Below are 20,267 nucleotides of genomic sequence, written 5' to 3'. Positions count from 1 at the left end.
TGTGCATATGAAGCAGGATGGCTGGAAATATGTGTAGAGCATAGAGCAGTTGGGATGATCCCAATGCAGTGTTTTGTCTGTATGGATCTGCCCAGAACACTTGTGATACAGGAGCTGGGAGGTTCAGTACTTCAGTGGAGGCTGATACTGACACCGGTTTTCATTAGTGGGTGTTCTTAATGATTATTAATTGAGAAATTAAATTCACCTCTTTGATATTTTGCCCCTCACCTGTTCTTGAGTTATAAGATATATTTTTTCTTCATAGAGGCAAATATTTGAAGATATTGTGATGAATGTGATGGTTGCTGCACTCGAGGCACAAGGAACAGTGCAGCCAACTCCTCTCACACACAGTAGGTACATTATCACTCAGAGTACAGAGGGATAGACAGTTCATCAGTTCCCTAGTCTCAGACTGCAGAAGTAGTCAGGCTCACATTGATCCCGAGTTCCAGAGACACATTTTCAATCAAACAAAGCAGGAGAAAAAGAAGTTGTTTCCATTTCGCCCCAATTCAGTCCCACTGACAGTCAGATACATCAATCCCAGGTCAAAATCACACTCATTAACAGATTGAAATACAATGTGTCAATCTAAATATAATGCAGACTTAGCTAGCAAGAAAATATCAGATAGAATTGGCACACGCTACTGATTGAATGGCACAGAATCTAAGCTAATGATGTACCCTGAGATTTAAATTAAATATCATACCCAAAGCTCACACCCAATTCATTATAAAGGATGTTTAAACATCCCCATAGTGTACCCTGAGATACAAGTTACATACAAGTCCAACATTCATTACAGAGAAAGTTTCAAAGATGCTGAAAGATATTGTAAGCTGAGACACAAATTAGATACCAGTTCAGAACTCACGCACGCTGTGAAATTGAAAGATACAGAATCAATTCGATTAGTGTAGATTGATCTAAACATTATATACCATTCTAAAACCTCATCCAATATCAAACTGAAATACAGTATTAATTCCATTAGTGTAGATTGATCTAAACATTATATACCATTCTAAAAACTCATACAACATCAAATTGAAATACAGTATCAATTCTATTAGTGCACATTGACCTAAACATTACATACTATTCCAAAAACTCATACAGCATCAATTCCATTAGTGTAGATTGATCTAATCATTGCCAGTCCAAAAATCACATACAGTATCAGATTGAGCAATGCTGATATGAAGTGTAAACTGTGATGTAAATTAGATGCCTGGACAGAACTCACCCAGACTGCGGAAATAAAAAATACAGTTGTCCATGATACGCATTATTTTCCAGCCAAAAACATCTCATACATGATCAGAGTGAAATAGATTATCAATTCCATTTATGTAGACTGAACTCCACATTATGGCGGCACAGTGGCGCAGTGGTTAGCATTGCAGATTCAAGCTCCACTGACCTGGGTTCAGTTCTGCGGAGTTTGCAAGTTCTCCCTGTGACCGCGTGGATTTCTGCTGTGTGCTCCAGTTTCCTCTTACAGCCCAAGAATTGCAGGTTGTTAGGTAAATTGCCCCTCGTGTGAAGATGTGGGAGGGAATATGGGATTGATGTAGGATTAGTGTATATGGGTGGTTGTTGGTTGGCACAGACTCGGTGGGTTGAAGGGCCTGTTTCAGTGCCGTATCTGAAAATAAAATTACAAACCTGTAAAAACTCTCATCCAGGGGTATGGTGATTTTGTGGTTACTTTACAGGACGAGTAATCCAAAAGTCTCCACTAATGGACCAGAGACATGAGTTCAAATTCCACTGCAGCAGCTGGGTAATTTATAGAATCAAAGTAAGTTTATGGCACAGGAAGAGGCCAGTTGGCCCATTGTGTCTGTGCCAGATGAAAACTGTCCACCCATTCTAATCCCACCTTTCAGCATTTGGTGCATAACCCTGCAGATTACGTCATTTGAGGTGTATATCCAGACTCATTTTGAATGAGTTGAGGATTTCTGTCTCAACTCCCCTATCAGGCAGTGAGTTCCAGACCCCCTCCACCCTCTGGCTGAAAAAAAACTTTTCCTAATCTCCTCTGTAATCTTTATACCAATAACTTTAAATCTATTCCCCTAGTCACTGACCTCTCTGCTAAGGTGAACAGGCCCTTCACTTCAACTCTATACAGGCCCCGCAAAATGTTGTACATTTCAGTCTGATCTCCCCTCAGCCTCCTCTGTTCCAAGGAGAACAGCTCCATCCTATCCAATCTTTCCCCATAGCTGCATTTTTCCAGTCCCGGCAACATCCTCGTAAATCTCCTCTGTACCCTCTCCAGGGCAATTACATCCTTTCTGTAATGAGGTGATCAGAACTGTACACAGTACTCAAGTTGTGGCCTGACTAATGATTTATACAGTTACAGTACAACCTCCCTGCTCTTATATTCTATACCTCGTCGAAAAAAAAGGATTCCATATGCCTTTTTAACCACCTTATCAACTTGTCCTGTTACCTTCAAGGACCTGTGGACATTTACTCCAAGGTCCCTCACTTCCTCTACACCCCTCAGCATTTTCCTATTAATCGTGTATTCCTTTGCCTTGTTTGACCTCCCCAAATGCATCACCTCACACTTCTCTGGATTGAATTCAATTTGCCATTTTTCTGCCCATCTGACTAGACCATCAAGATCTTCCTGCAGCCTACAGTTATCCTCCTTGCTATTTACCACATGGCCAATCGTTGTGTCATTTGCAAACTTCTTGATCATGCCCCCTACATTTACATCCATGTAGACCACATCATAAACTGCACTACCCTCATCTATTTTCCTTGTTAATTCTTCAAAATTTCGATCAAGTTGTTCAGGCAAGATCTTCCCTTAACAAATCCATGCTGACTATCCTTGATTAATCTGTGCCTTTCTAAGTGACATTTTATCCTGTCTCTCTGAATAGATTCCAATAATTTTCCCACTATTGAGGTTAGACCGACTGGCCTGTAATTATTCGGTCTAGCCCTCACTCCCTTTTTAAACAGAGGTACAATGTTAGCAGTCCTCCAATCCTCCAGCACAACACCTGTATCCAATGAGGTCTGGAAAACGATGGTCAGACCTTCCGCTATTTCCTCTCTTGCTTCTTTTAACAGCCTGGGGTACATTTCATCCATCCCTCGTGATTTATCAACTTACAAATAAGCTAATTCCATTAGTATGTCCTCTCTCCCTCTGTTGATCATATCCAATACTTCACACCCCTCTTCCTTATCTACAATATCTGCATCGTCCCCCTCTTTTGTGCAGACAGATGCAAAGTATTTATTAAGAACAATGCCAACATCTTTTGCCCCTACATATAGGTTACCTTTATGGTCTTTTCTGTGCCCTCCTCTTTCCTTAGTTATCCTTTTACTCTTAATGTATTGATAAAACATCTTTGTGTTTACCTTGATTTTGATTGCCAATATTCTTTCATGCCTCTCTTAGTTTTCCTAATTTCAATGTTGATTTCCCCCCTCCACATTCTATAGACCTCTCAGCTTTCTGTAGTATTGAGTTCTCTGTGTCGGGCATAATTTTTCCTTTACTGCCATATCATACCCATAAGCTCCTTGACATCCATGGGGCTCTTGATTTGGCCTTCCCACCCTTATTCTTTGAGGGAACATGTTGAGTCTGAACCCCTGGAATCTCCCCTTGAATTCTTCCCATTGCTCTGACACTGATTTACCTTCAAGTACCTGTTTCCAGTCCACTTTCGCTAAATCACTCCTCAGCTTAGTAAAGTTGGCCTTGCCCCAATTGAGAACTCTAACTCTTGTTGTATCCTTGTCCTTTCCATAATTATGTTAAAACTGACTGAATTATGATCACTACCACCAAAATGCTCTCCCACTGCCACTCCTTCCACCTGCCCATCTTCATTTCCTAAAACTGCGTCCTCTCTTGTTGGACTTGCTACATATTCGCTAAAATATTTCTCCTGAATGCATCACAAGAATTCTGCTCCCTCAATTCCTTTTACACTAAAACTATCTCAGTTAATGTTTGGGTGGTTAAAATCCCTTTCTATTGCTGCCGTACTGTTGCTTTGACAAAAATTGCCACTCTCCCTCCTTTCTTATCTCCCTCCCTATCGCGTCTGAAAACCCTGTAACCAAGACTGTTGAGCTGCCATTCCTGTCCCTCCTTAAGCCATGTTTCTCTCAGAGCTATGATATCATACTGCCACCTGTCTATCTGTCCTCAGCTCATCTGCTTTATTTGCTATACTCCTTGCATTGAAATAGATACACTTGAGCACTGCCAAACACTTTTTTAATTTTCTAAACTTTGTTTCCTCAGTCTTCCAGACTCATCCATTAATTCTCTGCCTTCCATTTTCATTTCTGATTTTGTCCCATCTGACTCTACCTTCCAGTCCCCATCCCCCTGCCAAACTAATTTAAACCCTCCCCAACAGCTCGAGCAAAATGCCCCGCAAGGAACTCCGTCCCAGCTCTGTTCAGGTGCAACCCGTCCGACCGGTCCCTAGAATCTAAAGCCGTGCCTCCTGCACCATCTTTCCAGCCACACATTCATCTGTCTTCTTCTATTCCTGTACTCACTTGCGCTAGGCACTGGGAGTAATCCGGAGATTATTACTTTTGATGTCCCATTTGCAAATTTCTTACCTCACTCCCCAAATTCTGACTGCAGGACAACATCCTTATTTCTACCTATGTTGTTTGTTCCGATGTGGACCACAACTGCTGGCCGTTCACCCTCCCCTTTCAGGATGCTCTGTAACTGCTCAATGACATCCTTGATCCTGGCACCAGGGAGGCAACATACCATTCCTGGATTCATGTCTGCGGCTACAGAAATGCCTGATTGTTCCCTTGACTATTGAATCACCTATCACTATGGCTTTTCCAGTCTTCCTTGTACCTCCCTTTGCAGCTGAGTCACCCATGGTGCCATGGGCTTGGCTCTGGCTGCACTCCCCAGGGAAGCATCACTGTCCTCCATATTCAGAACTGAATACCCGTTGGAGAGCGTCATGCAGTCAGGGTGTCCTGCACTACCTACTCAATTTTTTTTGACTGCCTGTTGATCACCCATTCCCTCTCTCCCTGCATACTCTTAAGCTGTGGGGTGACCACATCTATAAACGTGCTATCGATGTAGCTCTCTTCTCACGAATGCACTGCAGTGTCACCAGCTGCCTCTCAAGTTCCAAAACCCAGAGCTCAAGCTGCCACAATTGAGAGCACTTCCTGGCACAAATGTTCTCGAAGATAGTGGAAGCATCCTGGAGCTCCCACATATCACAGGAGGTGCACTCTCAAGGTTGAAACACCCCTGCCATTAGTTGACCATTTGCTACTGCTAAAAAAAACCTTAACAGTACTACAACACCTTAGAATTATAAATAAAACTTTCCTAGTACTGATAAATCCCACTAAAAATCAATACAGTTCACTAGTTAAGATAAACCTTACTCCAAAAAACTCACCAACGATTCACTTGTCCCTTATTATTAATACTTAATTTATACTCTTTTTATTCTGCCTGTTGTTGAAATGCTATAACCCAGCCATTTACACACCCACCCTAACAGTGGTGTACTAACTATTTACAGTTACTCCCTAACAGCCGTTAATCGCAACCAGTCACCTTGCAGCTTTCCTGTGATGTCACTATTCACTTTGTTTCCAAACTCCAGCTTGCTTGGACTCCTGTCCACTCCGCTTTCACCGTTTCCTGCTCTCTGAGTGAACCCTTGCTTACTCTCTCTCTCCCCACCCCGGGCTCTTTATGCTCCACTCTGCTCTCACTGTTTCCCGCTCTCAATGTATGAATATTTGTTTGCGTTGTGTTTAATTTAAAATATGGATTAACTGTATTTCACAGTTGTAGGTTTTATTTGGTAGTCCTGTACAAGTTGTGGATTGGTATTCAATATTTAGCTCTGTGAAAATTATTGTGAATGAAAACATAACTTTCAATCTGATACATGGGCTGGTCTGCAAGCTCCAAGTCCTTCACTTTGTAGTAATGGAACTGATACTGTATCTTTCAGTCTTAATCTCTGTGGGATTTTTGAACTGGTATGTAATGCATAGCTCGGTATAACGTCTGATGTACATTATTGGGATTCATAGGATCATAGGAAATGGGGGCATTAGGCCAATCAGCCCATTGAGCCTGCTCTGCCATTCAAACAGATCGTGGCTGATCATATCCCTCTTTGCCATTTTTCCCTGCTATCTCCATATCCCTTGATCCCGGTAGTATTTAGAAATCTATTGATTTCTGTCTTGAATATGTTCAGTAATTGGGCCTCCACAGCCCTCTGGGATAAAGAATTCCACAGATTACCCACCCTCTGAGTAAAGAAATTCCTGCTCATCTCAGTCTCAAATGGCCTGTCCTTATTCTGAGAATGTGTCCCCTTCTTCCAGACTCACTAGACAGAGGAAACATCCTATCCATATCTACCCTGTCACACCCTGTAAGAATTTTGGAAGTTTCAATGAGATCACCTCTCATTCTTTGAAACTCCAGAGAATTTGGGCCCAGTTTCTGCAGTCTCTCATCATAAGGGGATTAGTCTGGTGAATCTCCATTGCATTCCCTCTTTGACAAGTCTATCCTTCCTTAGATAAGGGGAAGTGATGGCGTAGTGGCATTGTCATGGGCGGCACAGTGGTTAGCACCGCAACCTCACAGCTCCAAAAACCGAGGTTTGATTCTGGCTACTGCCTGTGCAGAGTTTGCAAGTTCTCCCTGTGACCATGTGAGTTTTTGCTGGGTGCTTTGGTTTCCTCCCGCAGCCAGAGACTTGCAGGTGATAGGTAAATTGGCTGTTGTAAATTGCTCCCAGTGCAGGTAGGTGGTAGGGAATATGGGATTACTGCAGGGCGAGTATAAATGGGTGGTTTTTGGTCAGCACAGACTCGGTAGGCTGAAGGGCCTGTTTCAGTGCTGTATCTCTAAATAAATATAAAATAAGGAAACCAAAATTGTACAGAATACAGTGCTCGACCCCAAGGGTCACTGTTGGAACCACTGCTTTTTTTGCTACAGATAAATGACTTGGATCTTGGAATACTGAGTAGAATCTCAAAATATCCCGATGACAACAAACTTGGAGGAGTGGCAAACAGTGAGGATGATATGAACTGCCTGCAACAGGACAATGATAGGCTAGCAGAATGGGCAGACAGGTGGCAGATGGAATTTAATAGTGACTAGTGTGAGGTGATGCATTTTGGCAGAAGAAATAGGGAGAGGCAATATATACTTAATGGCACAGTTCTAAAGAGTGTGCAGGAATAGAGGGACTTGTTCACTATAATGTGAACAATTTTTCTTCTTGTGTGGCTCTCAGATTTGTAAACTTCACTGTACTGGAGTGAGGTGACATCTACTGGCAGGAAGCAAGAACTGCAACCAAGCAGCAGATACTCCATAGTCTGTCAGGGTGAAAGAAACATTGCAATGTGAGGAAATAGTGAATGCGTTTGATTGGGTTGATGGAGACATGATACCACTTGTGGTGGAGTCCAAAGCAAAGGCCAGAAATATAAAATTGTCATTATTAAAAGATATGAGGAATTCATGACAAATGTATTCAGGTGGTGAGTGGGTGGAATGTAGATAGAATAGAAAGTGAGATTGGGTGGACAGAAGCAGTGTGAAAGGATGGCTCAAACAAAAGGGAAACGCCCTGAAAGGTTAACTCTGTTTCTCTCTCCACAGATGCTGCCAGAGTTTCTGAACATTTCCAGCACTTTCTGTTTTTATTTCAGAATTTGCAGGATGTTGCTTTGATCTGAAAAAAAATGGATGATTGGCTTTGTCTGCCAGTGAAATTCCACAGGAGCTAAAAGGAAGTTCTGATATCAGTGGCATGTTGATCTCGGGGTATGATTCTTGCTTAGGGTAAGTGATTAATTAATGTGTGAGAGATCCTGGGTTCAAATCCTGGACAAGCCCTTCTTTGTTGGTGTTTTTAGTTTAAGGTCGTCGATTGGTTTCAGCCTTACAGAAGGCGGAATTGATTTCCATATGGAGCCTGCTTGAGGACCAGAGGGCTGGATTCAAAGAGCTTGTCGACAAAATTGGAATGAATGAAATGTGCAGAGAGCCAAGTAGGAATATAAAGTTGTAACTTTAACTGAAGCCTGGCTCCAAAAAACAACAGAACTGGGTTCTGGTATGGAAAGGAAACCATTCCCATTTCTGTTGTTTGGCTTGCATTGGCTCATTAATTTTCTTGTTTTTCACTTTGTTGATGCATTTGAATAATTGTGGATCCTTCTTCAGGGTGTTTTCTTTCACCAGGTAGTTCTGACCTCTGATGATGATGATCGGAATGAGTTTCACCTCACTGATAGTTTTGGAACTGAGCAGATTTCCTTTGCTTGAGTCTACAACATGGAACTCAGTCTGACATGTGGACCCATGGGAGGATTTGAATGCCACCCCTGCGTTGAAGAATACAGTTGCATCCATCCAATAAGCGACCGAGTAGAAGTGACAGTTCAGTCAGTCGAACATTAAAGTTTTAATTTCAGGGTGGTGAGTTTGAGTGCCATTTTGTTTTTCCCTTTTTTAAGGCTTCATGAGCAGAGAGTACAAGGAGTGTTTGAAATGAAATTCAGCAAAACTATGAGAAAGTCTCACTTTGATTCGGGACTCTTATCTCTCTGCAGCATCTCGCTGTGAACGATTGAACTTCATCTCATTTCATTCCCAGCTCGGGATCAGTGCGGCTCAGTGGGACTTCTGGCTGTCTTCTGCTTCACAATCCATCAGTGCTGAGAAAGCAATGGGGAATATTATTCAAGGCTCTGTAACCAGAGGACACCGATTTAAGGTGACTGGCAAAAGAACCAAAGGCAACATGAGGAAAAACTTATTTTGCACAGCGATTGGTTAAGATCTGATATGCACTGTTTGAGAGTGTGATGGAGGCTGATTCAACCATGACTTTCAAAATGGTAAAAGATAATTATCTGAAGTGAAAAAAGTGCATGTTTTCATGGAATACATGAGTCTGTGGCATGAGCTGAGTTGCTCGTGCAGAGAAGCAGCACAAGCACAATGAACTGAATGGCTTCCTTTTGTTCTGTAACTATTCTATGATCTATGATTCTTTTCAGAGTGAAATCAACACTCACATACAAGAAACTGACAGGTACAATGTAAACCCCACACTAACATACCAGCGAATGCTAGGGACAGAGTAAAACCAACTCAGTCCTAGACTAGAAACTGACAGGTGCACTGTAAACTTCGCATTACCAGACAAGAAATTGACAGTTACAGTGTGAAACCCACAGTCACTTAGCAGCAGTTGGCAGGTAACGTGTAAAAATCTTTCTTTCATATCCCAACTGCAAGGTAAAAAGGAAATTAGGGACAAACCCAGGCTCACACTTCAAAGACTGAGAGATACAAAGCAAAACACATACTCACCTACAAGTGCAGAGAAGAAGACACACTCAGAGGAGGTGCAGATTAAAGACACATGCATGTAACAGAAACTGATAGGGATAGAATCAAACCCTTTCTCACTTCTCAGAAACTGATAGATATAGACAAAAGCTGATGCTCACATACAAGTTGTTGAAAGATATGTGGTGAAACTCACAGAGCAATAGCAGAAACAAACAGGTACTGAATAATACCCACAGTCACAGACCAAAAACTGAAATATACTGAGTTAAACACCACTTTCTCACACCAGAAACTCATGGCTACAAAGTGAAGCTGACTCTATCCTCCCAGGCATTGACAGGTACAAAAGAAAACACTCACGACGATACCAGGACATGAAATGTACGTAATAAAACCTTTCAGCTGAAAGAATAGCATTAATGACAGGCGTGGTACCCAGAATGCTCAGCGGCCCAATCTGTTACAGGAGCGGGGCGCGCAGGCGCAGTAGAGACAGCTCTGTCAGGAGCTGGAGCTGCGGGTTCGGAGTTGGAGCGGGATATTCACAAAGTGCGAGAAGACCGCGCCCTTTGCGGGCTCACACAGCTGGAGCAGGGCCTCCGGGCCACAATAACATGGAACAATCCCATCTGTATCCCTGCGGATGGCGACGGTGAAGCCTTTCCCGGTGAGGCTTCCCGAAACCGCGTCCATAAATGGATAAGAATTGGGGTCTGGGCAGCGAGCGTCTGGAGATGGATAAGAATTGGAGACTGGGCAGGGAGCGTCTCTAAATGAATAAAATTTGGGTACTGGTCAGGGAGCGTCTGTAAATGGATAAGAATTGGGGACTGGGCAGGGAGCGTCTCTAATTGAATAAAATTAGGGTACTGGTCAGGGAGCGTCTATAAATGGATAAGAATTGGGGTCTGGGCAGGGAGCGTCTGGAGATGGAGAAGAATTCGAGACTGGGCAGGGAGCGTCTCTAAATGAATAAAATTTGGGTACTGGTCAGGGAGCGTCTGTAAATGGATAAGAATTGGGAACTGGGCAGGGAGGGTCTCCAAATGAATAACATTTGGATACTGGTCAGGGAGCGTCTGTAAATGGATAAGAATTGGGGACTGGGCAGGGAGCGTCTCTAAATGAATAAAATTTGGGTACTGGTCAGGGAGTGTCTCTAAATGAATAAGATTTGGGTCCTGGTCAGGGAGTGTCTGTAGATGGATAAGAATTAGGGACTGGGCAGGGAGCGTCTCTAAATGAATAAAATTTGGGTACTGGTCAGGAAGCATCTGTAAATCGATAAGAATTGGGTACTGGTCAGGAAGCGTCTGTAAATCGATAAGAATTGGAGACTGGGCAGGGAGCGTTTCTAAATGAATAAGATTTGGGGACTGGGCAGGGAGCGTTTTTTTATTCGTTCGTGGGATGTGGGCGTCGCTGGCTCGATCTCAGCTCGAGTAATGTGTCCAGTTCTGGGCACCAGGCTTTAGAAAGGACATCAAAGCTTCTGAGACAGTTCAGAGGAGATTGACCAGAATGATCCCAGAGATGAGGGGTGTCAGTTCTCTGGACAGGCTGGTGAAGCTGGGATTGTTCTCTTCAGAGTAGAGAAGGTTAAGGCAAGATTTAATAGAGGTGTTCAGAATCATGAAGGATTTTCATACGGTAGAGAGGGAGAAACTGTTTCCAATGTCCTGGGGGTCAGTAACCAGAGGACACAGATTTAAAATAATTGGCCAAAAATGTCAAGGGGAGGTGAGGAGAGATCTTTTAACCCAGTAACTGATTCGGATTTGGAATGAATTGCCTGACAGGGTGGTGGAAACAGATTCAATTATAACTTTCATAAAGGAATTGGACAAATATTTCAAAGTGAAATTCTCCAGGATTATGGGGAAATAGGCAGGGGGTTGGACTAATTGCATCTTTTTGTTAGAGAGTCAGCAGAGGCACAATGGGGCCGAATGGCCTCCTTCTGTGCTGTGTGATTCTATGAACATAAGAACTAGAAGCAGGAGTCGGCAATTCAGCCCCTCGAGTCTGCTCTGCCATTCAATACAATCATGGCTGATCTCATCACGGCAGTTCTTGTTTCTTGCCAGTAGATGTCACTTCACTCCAATACAGTGAAGTTTACAAATCTGAGAGAGACAAAACAGGAAAGAATTGTTCACATTCTGGTGAATGTGTGGGATTTAGAAATACTAGGAGTGGAGACGAGTTATTACTTGTCTGCTCGATCCCCATAGCCCTGTAAAATTATTTCCTTCAAGTGCCCATTCAAATTCCTTTTGTAATCCTCGATTATCTCCATTTCCACCGCCCTCGTGGGCAGCGAGTTACAGATCATCACCAATCAGTGTAAAAAAGTTATTCCGCACATTCCCCCTGTACCTCCTGTCCAAAACCTTCAGTCTGTGTCCCCTAGTCCTTGTACCAATAGTTAACGGGAACAATGTTTCCTTGCCAACTTATTTAAAACTGTCATAGCCAAAAACACATCTATCAATTCTTCCCTCACTCTCGTTTGATACAGGCAGAACAACCCTAGCTTTTCCAACCTAACCTTGTAACTAAAATCCTCCATCCCTGGATCCATTCTGGTAAATTTCCTCTGCATCCTCTCAAGGCCCCTCACATTCTTTCTTAAGTGTGGTAAGCAATACTGGAAGCAACACTCCAATTGGGGCCTAATCAGAGCTTTATAATGGTTCAGCATAACTTCCCGGCTTTGTACTCAATGCCTCTATTTAGAAAGCCCAAGATCCCATATACTTTGCTAACCACTCTCGCAATATGTCTTGCCACCTTCAAAGATTGATGCACATGAACCCCAAGTCCCTCTATTCCAGCACACTCTTTAGAACTGTGCCATTAAGTATATATTGCCTCTCCCTATTCCTTCTGCCAAAATACATCACCTCACACTTGTCACTATTAAATTCCATCTGCCACCTGTCTGCCCATTCTGCTAGCCTATCATTGTCCTGTTGCAGGCAGTTCATATCATCCTCACTGTTTGCCACTCCTCCAAGTTTGTTGTCATCGGGATATTTTGAGATTCTACTCTGTATTCCAAGATCAAAGTCATTTATCTTGAGCAAAAAAAAGCAGTGGTTCTAGCACTGACACTTGGGGAACACCTCTGTCGACTATCCTCCAGTCTGACAAAGAACCATTTCATAAGACTCGCTGTTTTCTGTCCTTAAACCAATTTTCTATCCAATTGGACACTGACCCTCCTATACCACGAACCTCAATTTTGTTAACCGCCCTTTTATGTGGTACCTTGTCAAACGCTTCCTTAAAATCCATATAAACAACATCCACTGCATTCCCTTCATCAACCTGCTCTGTTAGTTCATCAAAAAATGCAGTTAGATTAGTCAAGCATGAACTTTCATTTATAAATCCATGCTCACTCTCCTTAATTAACTCAAACCTCTCCAAGTGACTGTTGATTTTTTACCCTGATTATTCTTTCTAAAACCTTACCCACCACTGCTGTTAATCTAACTAGCCTGTAGTTACCCAGACTGTCCTTGCACCCTTTCTTGAATAAGGGCGTCGCATTTGCCATTGTTTTTCCTCTGGCACCTCCCCCATATCCAGGGAAGATTGGAAGATTATACTGAACCCTTCCGTTATCTGCATCCACATTTCCTTTCGCAACCTGGGATGCAAGCCATCCGGAACAGGTGATTTATCTACCCTAAGCACAGCCAGCCTTTTTAGTACCTCCCTCTCTCAATTTGTACCCTATCCATTGCCTCTACTCTCTTCACTTCTACTGATATTTTGTCCAATTCCACTTCCTTAGTGATCACTGATACAAAGTACTCATTAAGCAGGTTAACATTGCCCTGCACCTCTAAGCATATATTATCCTCTTTCTCCCTAATAGGCCCGACTCAACCTCTTACTACCCACTTATCATTTACATGCTGCTCGAAGATTTTTGGGTTTCCTTTCATGTTGACTGCCATTTTATTCTCATAGAAATAGAGAATAAGCTGAATATAGAAGATATAAGTATTTCCCATCCTTGATGAGGTGGAACTTTTTTATGTTGTGGGTAGTAATGACTTGGCCCACGAGTGTGGTGGAAGCAGAGACAATCAATGATTTGAAAAGGAAATTGGATGGATACTTGAAGGAAAGAAACTTGCAGGAGGAAAGGGATCGAGCTGGTGAGTGGAACTGACTAGATTGCTCCGGGGAGAGCCAGCATGGACGTGATAGGCCAAACGACCACCTTCTGTGCTGCAAATGACTCTGTGTTGTTTCTCAAATTCAATCCACTGGTGTTTGGTAAATAATTTCAAAGTAAATTGTGCAACTGGAAAATCAGAGCCAAGGCAAGGGACGCATAAGGAAGCGGAATTGCTGAAACCCGGGATTGAACCAGGGACCTTTAGATTTTCAGTCTAACGCTCTTCCAACTGAGCTATTTCAGCCCAACATTAATAGTGGCTTGGTGTCCTTATTTTGGAAGAAAATACATACATTCAAGTTTTCCAAAAAATTAAAGAACACAACATGTGAGTAATATTCCCCATTGCTTTCTCAGTACTGATGGATTGTGAAGCGGGGGACAGCCAGAAGTGCCAATGAGCCGCACAGACCCTGAGCTGAGAATGAAATGAGATCAAATTCAATCTTTCACAGCGAGATGCTGCAGAGAGGTAAGAGTCCTGAATCAAAGCGAGATTTGCTCATTTCAAACACTCCCTGTACTCTCTGCTCAAGAAGCCTTAAAAAAGGGAAAAACAGAATGGCACTCAAACTCACAACCCTGCCATTAACAGTCTCATGTTCGACTGACAGAACTGTCACTTCTACTCGCTCTCTTATTGGATGGATGCAACTCCAACGCAGGGGTGGCATTCAAATCCTCCCATGGGTCCACATGTCAGACTGAGTTCCATGTTGTAGAATCAAGCAAAGGAAATCTGCTCACTTCCAAAACTATCAGCGAATTGAAGCTGATTACGATCAACATCATCAGAGGTCAGAACGACCTGGTGAAAGAAGACACTCTGAAGAAGGATCCACAATTATTCAAAGGCATCAACAAAGTGAAACACAAGAAAATTGATGTGTCAATGCAAGCCAAACAACAGAAACACTGAAGAATTCCATTCCATTCCAGTCCAGAACCCAGTCCTGTTGTTTTTGGAGTCAGGTCACAATTACAGCAACAACTTTATATTCCCACTTGGCTATCTGTACATTTAGTTAATTGCAATTTTGTCGACAAGCTCTTTGAATCCAGTTGTCTGGTCCTCAAGCCAGCTCCGTATGGAAGTCAATTCCACCTTCTGCAAGGCTGAAACCAATAGATAACCTTAATCTAAAAATGCCAGCAGACCAGGGCTCATCCGGGACTTAAACCCAGCATCTCTCGCATGTTAATTAACCATACTCCCTAAGCGAGAATCATACCCCTAGACCAACGAGCCACTGGCAGGTCAGGCTTTATTAGCTGCTGTGGAATTTCACTGGAACCCCCCAGCCAATCATCCATTTTTTTTCAGATCAAAGCAACATCCTGCAAATGCTGAAATAAAAACAGAAAGTGCTGGAAATGTTCAGCAGCTCTGGCAGCATCTGTGCTGTGAGAAACACAGTTAACGTTTCAGGGCACTCACCTTTTGTTTCAGCCATCCTTTCAGACTGCGTCTGTCTATCCAATCTCACTTTCTATTCTATCCACATTCTAACCATTCACTACGTTACTACATTTTTCATGAATTCCTCATTTCTTTTATTAATGACAATTTTGTATTTCTGGCCTTTGCTTCAGACACCACCACAAGTGGAATCATGTCTCCATCTACCCAATCAAACCACTTCGCTGTATCCTCACATTGCAATGTTTCTTTCACCCTGACAGACTGTGGAGTTTCTGCTGTTTGATTGCAGTTCTTGCTTCCCGCCAGTAGATGTCACCTCACTCCAATACAGTGAAGTTTACAAATCTGAGAGAGACACAACAGGAAATAATTGTTCACATTATAGTGAATGTGTGGGATTTAGAAATACTAGGAGTGGAGACGTGTTATTATTGCACTCTGCTATTACATCTTTTATCATGGACTCCAGCATTTTCCCCACGACTGATGTCAGGCTAACCGGTATATAATTCGCTGTTTTCTTTCTGCCTCTTTTTTTAAATAGTGGAGTTACATTAACTCCCGTCCAATCCATTGGAACTGTTCCAGAGTCGATAGAATTTTGAAAAAAGACCAGAAATGCATCTGCTATTTCAAGGGCCACTTCCTTAATTACTCTGGGATGTAGATTATCAGGCCCTGGGGATTTATCGACCTTCAATCCCATCAATTTCCCAAACATTCCCTACTAATACTGATCTCATACAGTTCCTCCTTCTCACTAGACCCTATGTTCCCCAACATGTCTGGGAGATAATTTGTATCCTCCGTTGTGAAGACAGATCCGAAGTATGTATTTAATTGGTCTGCCATTTCTTTGTCCCCCATTATAAATTCCCCCGTTTCTGACTGTAAGGGGCCCACATTTGTCTTCACTAATCTTTTTCTCGACACATATCTATAGAAGCTTTTACAGTCAGTTTTTATGTTCTTTGCTAGCTTACTCTCATACTCTAGTTCCCCCTTCTTAATCAATCCTTTTGTCCTCCTCTGCTAAATTCCAAACTGCTCACAATCTTCAGGTTTGCTGCTTGTTCTGGCCATTTTATATTTCTCCTCCTTGGATCTAATACTTTCCTTAATTTCTTTTGTAAGCCACAGTTGAGCCACCCTTCCTGTTTTACTTTTGCACAGACAGGAATGAACAATTGTTGTAATTCATCCATGCGCTCTTTAAATGCTTGCCATTGCCTATCCACTGTCAACCCTTTAAGTAACGTTCCCCAATCTATCATAGCCAACTCCCGCCTCATACCTTCATAGTTTTCTTTGTTTAGATTCAGGACCCGAGTCTCGGAATCAACTCTCTCACTCTCCATCTTAATGAAGAATTTTGTCATATTATGGGTGCACTTCCCCAAGGGACCCCACACAACAAGATTGTTAACTAATCCTTTCTCGTTACACAATATCCAGTCCAGGATGGCCTGTTCTCTAGAGGTGTTTTACACCTCTATCAATTCTCCACTCAATCTCCTTTGATATAGGCAGAATAATCATAGCTTTTCCAACCTAACCTTGTAACTAAAATCCCCCATCCCTGGATCCATTCTGGTAAATCGCCTCTGCGTCCTCTCAAGGACCCTCACATTCTTTCTAAAGTCTGCTGAGCAGAACTGGAAGCAACACTCGAATTGGGGCCTAACCAGAGTTTTATAATGGTTCAGCATAACTTCCCTGCTTTTGTACTCAATGCCTCAATTTCAAGCCCAAGATCCCATATGCTTTGCGAACCACTCTCGCAATATGTCTTGCCACCTTCAAAGATTGATGCACATGAACCCCAAGTCCCTCTATTCCAGTGCACTCTTTAGAACTGTGCCATTAAGTATATATTGCCTCTCCCTATTCCTTATGCCAAAATACATCACCTCACACTTGTCACTATTAAATTCCATCTGCCACCTGTCTGCCCATTCTGCTAGCCTATCACTGTCCTGTTGCAGGCAGTTCATATCATCCTCACTGTTTGCCGCTCCTCCAAGTTTGTTGTCATCGGGATATTTTGAGATTCTACTCTGTATTCCAAGATCCAAGTCACTTACCTTGAGTAAAAAAAGCAGTGGTTCTAGCACTGACCCTTGGGGAACACCACTGTCGACTATCCTCCAGTATGACAAAGAACCATTTAATAAGACTCGCTGTTTTCTGTCCTTAAACCAATTTTCTATCCAATTGGACACTGACCCTCCTATACCACGAACCTCAATTTTGTTAACCGCCCTTTTATGTGGTACCTTGTCAAACGCTTCCTTAAAATCCATGTAAACAACATCCACTGCTTTCCCTTCATCAACCTGCTCTGTTAGTTCATCAAAAAATGCAGTTAGATTAGTCAAGCATGAACTCCCATTTATAAATCCATGCTCACTCTCCTTAATTAACTCGAACCTCTCCAAGTGACTGTTGATTTTTTACCCTGATTATTCTTTCTAAAACTTTACCCACCGCTGCTGTTAATCTAACTAGCCTGTAGTTACCCGGACTGTCCTTACACCCTTTCTTGAATAAGGGTGTCGCATTTGCCACTGTTTAATCCTCTGGCACCTCCCCCGTATCCAGGGAAGATTGGAAGATTATAGCAAGCCCTTCCGTTATCTGCATCCGCATTTCCTTTCGCAACCTGGGATGTGAGCCATCCGGACCAGGTGATTTATCTTCCCTGAGCACAGCCAGCCTTTTTAGTACCTCCCTCTCCGAATTTGTACTCTCTCCATTGCCTCTACTTTCTTCACTTCAACTGATATTTTGTCAAATTCCACTTCCTTAGTGATCACTGATGCAAAGTACTCATTAAGTAGATTAACATTGCCCTGCACCTCTAATCTTATATTATCCTTTTTGTCCCTAATGGGCCCAACTCAACCTCTTACTACCCACTTATCATTTACATGCTGTTCGAAGATTTTTGGGTTTCCTTTCATGTTGACTGCCAGTCTATTCTCATAGAAATAGAGAATAAGCAAATATAGAAGATGTAAGTATTTCCCATCCTTGATGAGGTGGAATATTTTATGTTGTGGGTGGTAATGTCTTGGCCCACGAGTGTGGTGGAAGCTGAGACAATCAATGATTTGAAAAGGAAATTGGATGGATACTTGAAGGAAAGAAACTTGCAGGAGGAAAGGGATCGAGCTGGTGAGTGGAACTGACTAGATTGCTCCGGGGAGAGCCAGCATGGACGTGATAGGCCAAATGACCACCTTCTTTGTTGTGAATGACTCTGTGTTGTTTCTCAAATTCAATCCACTGGTGCTTGGTAAATAATTTCAATGTAAATTGTGCAACTGGAAAATCAGAACCAAGGCAAGGGAAGCATAAAGAAGCGAAATTGCTGAAACCCGGGATTGAACCAGGAACCTTTAGATCTTCAGTCTAACGCTCTCCCAACTGAGCTATTTCAGCTCTCCATTAACAATGTCTTGGTGTCCTTGTTTTGGAAGAAAATACATACATTCAAGTTTTCCAAAAAATTAAAGAACACAACATGTGAGTAATATTCCCCATTGCTTTCTCAGTACTGATGGATTGTGAAGCGGGAGACAGCCAGAAGTGCCACTGAGCCGCACAGACCCCGAGCTGAGAATGAAATGAGACCAAATTCAATCTTTCATAGTGAGATGCTGCTGAGAGGTAAGAGTCCTGAATCAAAGCGAGACTTGCTCATTTCAAACACTCCCTGCACTCTCTGCTCATGAAGCCTTAAAAAACGGAAAAACAGAATGGCACTCAAACTCACAACCCTGCCATTAGAAGTCTCATATTCGACTGACAGAACTGTCACTTCCACTCGGTCTCTTATTGGATGGATGCAACTCCAACGCAGGGATGGCATTCAAATCCTCCCATGGGTCCACATGTCAGACTGAGTTCCATGTTGTAGACTCAAGCAAAGGAAATCTGCTCACTTCCAAAACTATCAGCGAATTGAAGCTGATTACAATCAACATCATCAGAGGTCAGAACTACCTGGTGAAAGAAGACACCCTGACGAAGGATCCACAATTATTCAAAGGCATCGACAAAGTGAAAAACAAGAAAATCGATGAGTCAATGCAAGCCAAGCAACAGAAACACTGAAGAATTCCATTCCATTCCAGTCCAGATGTTTTTGGAGTCAGGTCACAATCACAGCAACAACTTTATATTCCCACTTGGCTCTCTGTCCATTTAGTTAATTGCTATTTTGTCGACAAGCTCTTTGAATCCAGTTGTCTGGTCATCAAGCCAGCTCCGCATGGAAGTCAATTCCACCTTCTGCAAGGCTGAAACCAATAGATCACCTTAATCTAAAAATGCCAGCAGACCAGGGCTCGTCCCGGATTTAAACCCAGCATCTCTCGCATGTTAATTAACCATCCTCCCTAAACGAGAATCATACCCCTAGACCAACGAGCCACTGACAGATGAGGCTTTATTAGCTGCTGTGGAATTTCACTGGAACCCCCCAGCCAATCATCCATTTTTTTTCAGATCAAAGCAACATCCTGCAAATGCTGAAATAAAAACAGAAAGTGCTGGAAATGTTCAGCAGCTCTGGCAGCATCTGTGCTGAGAGAAACACAGTTAACGTTTCTGGGCACTCACCTTTTGTTTCAGCCATCCTTTCAGACTGCTTCTGTCCATCCAATCTCACTTTCTATTCTATCCACATTCTAACCATTCACTACGTTACTACATTTTTCATGAATTCCTCATTTCTTTTATTAATGACAATTTTGTATTTCTGGCCTTTGCTTCAGACACCACCACAAGTGGAATCATGTCACCATCTACCCCATCAAACCACTTCGCTGACTCCTCACATTGCAATGTTTCTTTTACCCTGACAGACTGTGGAGTTTCTGCTGCTTGATTGCAGTTCTTCCTTCCCGCCAGTAGATGTCACCTCACTCCAATACAGTGAAGTTTCCAAATCTGAGAGAGACACAACAGGAAATAATTGTTCACATTATAGTGAATGTGTGGGATTTAGAAATACTAGGAGTGGAGACGAGTTATTATTGCACTCTGCTATTACATCTTTTATAATGGACTCCAGCATTTTCCCCACGACTGATGTCAGGCTAACCAGTATATAATTCGCTGTTTTCTTTCTGCCTCTTTTTTTAAATAGTGGAGTTACATTAACTACCATCCAATCCATTGGAACTGTTCCAGAGTCGATAGAATTTTGAAAAAAGACCAGAAAT

At 42.5% G+C, this 20,267-nt stretch overlaps 2 non-coding genes across 2 annotated transcripts; both read right to left on the bottom strand.

Annotated features, from left to right (window-relative positions):
• Positions 1–13,784: 13,784 nt before the first annotated feature.
• On the bottom strand, positions 13,785–13,857 carry trnaf-gaa (transfer RNA phenylalanine (anticodon GAA)). The gene has a single exon. It is a non-coding gene; the product is annotated as a tRNA-Phe (tRNA).
• A 4,550-nt stretch (positions 13,858–18,407) lies between these two features.
• trnaf-gaa (transfer RNA phenylalanine (anticodon GAA)) lies at positions 18,408–18,480 on the bottom strand. The gene has a single exon. It is a non-coding gene; the product is annotated as a tRNA-Phe (tRNA).
• Between the last annotated feature and the right edge of the window lie 1,787 nt (positions 18,481–20,267).

Source organism: Heterodontus francisci, unplaced genomic scaffold (genome assembly GCF_036365525.1).
Source record: "Heterodontus francisci isolate sHetFra1 unplaced genomic scaffold, sHetFra1.hap1 HAP1_SCAFFOLD_43, whole genome shotgun sequence".
In the NCBI taxonomy this organism is placed as follows: domain Eukaryota; kingdom Metazoa; phylum Chordata; class Chondrichthyes; order Heterodontiformes; family Heterodontidae; genus Heterodontus; species Heterodontus francisci.
This window is presented reverse-complemented; position numbering and strand designations above follow the sequence as displayed.